This window comes from Cebus imitator, unplaced genomic scaffold (assembly GCF_001604975.1).
Source record: "Cebus imitator isolate Cc_AM_T3 unplaced genomic scaffold, Cebus_imitator-1.0 Scaffold408, whole genome shotgun sequence".
Lineage (NCBI taxonomy): Eukaryota > Metazoa > Chordata > Mammalia > Primates > Cebidae > Cebus > Cebus imitator.
In genome coordinates this window covers 317,939-320,297 of record NW_016107723.1, presented here as the reverse complement: position 1 = coordinate 320,297, position 2,359 = coordinate 317,939, and positions in this window count along the sequence as shown.

Below are 2,359 nucleotides of genomic sequence, written 5' to 3'. Positions count from 1 at the left end.
AAAAAAAAAAAAAAAAAAAAAACCTAGAGATTTCAACGAAAATTTTAAACAAGTGAGATCAAGATCCTGAAGTATTTATTTAATGAATAGTAACAGAAGATGAAATATGGCTTTACTTAAATGATCCTGAATACAAAGTACAATCAGAACAATGGCTACTAAGAAGTGTAATTTGTTCAGTCAAAGCAAAAGTGGACTTGTCAAGAGCAAAGCCTGTGGCAACAGTTTTTTTTGGTATGCTCAAGGCATTTTTTTTTCTTGACTTTCTGGAGGGTCAGATAAAAACAGCATATTCTTATTAGGAGAGTGCAATTAGAAGGTTAGCAAAGCTTTGTAGAAAAGAACCCAGTAAATGTTCACCAGAGTCCTCCACCATGAAGCTGCTCCTGCTCATTTTTTTCATCAAATAAATGCAATTTGGTGAGAGTTTTAATGGGAAATCATGAAGCACCACCTCATAGTATTAATTTGGCACCTTCTGATTTCTCTTTGTTTTCTTATCTTAAACATCTGTAAAAAGGCATGCTTTTATTTTCAATTAATAATGTAAAACAACACTGCATTAACATGCATAAATTCCCAATACACTCAGTTCTTTGGAAATGGGCTACATGGATGTTATCATTGCTTACAAAGTTTTTGAAGTTAATGGAGCTTATGTAGACAAATAATGTTTATATATTTTAAAAATTTTTACCTTTTAATTCTATTTTCTACGAACATTTTGAAGTTTGTATAAGTTTATGATTTTACACACATATATATTTGTGGTGTGTGTGTGTGTGTATAATTTTTTAACCTTTTGAAGACTATGCATCATCATATCATAAGGTATATCTTCTGGGATACACCTTATACCAGATAAATGAACTAAAAATAATTGCTAAATAAATATTGAATGTATTTATACATTTAAATATCAATGCCAGCCATTTCAGTAGAAACCTAGTTTAGTCCTTTTAAATGAGTCTAAGTATGTACTATGTAAAGAAAAAATCAGTTGTCATTTATATTCTTACATTATACTTATATATAAGATATGAATAAAAAAGATGTAACAAAATATGGAGCTTTCATTGCAATTATATATTTTCTTCAATATTCTTACCTTTCTTGTCTAGTATATTTCTCCTCAAAATGCCTTTAAAAGTCAAATTTCTAACATTCAAATGCATGTTAATAAATATTTTACATGACACTTTGTAAGTGAAAATATATTAAGAAAGTTTCTTGTAAAATAGCACTGTTCATATCAGTCTTTTCTTGCCTCTAACGCTGTCAAAGATGACAGCCTCAATTAACATTGCTCTTTTGGCTCAGAACTCGTCAAACATTTCATTTTATCATTTCTACACTTGCCCCTAGACTTAGACAGAAAAATGGGCAGCAATAATCATTAAACATGAAAAGCAGAACATTCCTGTAAATGGCAGAATGGCATAGGGTAATAGTGAAAAAGAGCAAGCAAGCAAGTTGATGAATATATTGACAGCTTGCTTTTAACAAATAAAGAGATTTGAGCAGTTGCAAGCAAGAACCAGGCACTGTGACGGAAGAACACAGTGACAGATGGATTATGTATAAGCTCTATCCATCTTCTCTTTTATAAACTGGAAAGAAACAAATGAAAATCAAAGGAATATGTGTGAGTTTCCTGTCTCAAATAATTACAAAGGCAAATACTCTACCTTAGGAACTATGTAGACCATGTCAAGTAGTTAGAAACAAGCATATTTGCAGAAGGCAAACACACTTACTTAGGTAACTTTCAAATGAGAATCTGAACATTGAGGATTTCCTTGTCCAACATTTTGACAATAAAAATAATAAATGTTAGTGCTCCTCATTTCATTTCTATAGATACAGAGCTTATAGTGGAAGTTCTTTTCATGGGGAAGATATCTTTGCTATTTTTGGCCTGTAGACTCTTAGGTTTGTTTATTTTGTTTTCTGTCTTTGAGCTTAAAAAATGATGGAAAATATATTTCTGAGGCTTTAAAGATGAACAGAATATATCCTAACTGCATTCTGAAACTTGCTAGCTGAGATATCTGAGAAGCTTAACTGTATAATGGGAAAAAAGAAATAAAAGGTATCCAAATTTAAAACAAAAAGGTAAAATCATCCCTGTTTACAGATGACATGATCCTCTATATAGAACATCCTAAGACCTCTATAACAAAACATGTTAGAACTAATAAATAAATCTAATAAGGTAGAAAGATTCAAAATCAACATAAACTAACTACATTTATTTTATCACACCAATAATAATCTATCCAAAAAAGGAAATTATAAAAATATTCTCATTTATAATAGTATAAAAATCAATAAGATAATTAGAAATAAATTCAAACAG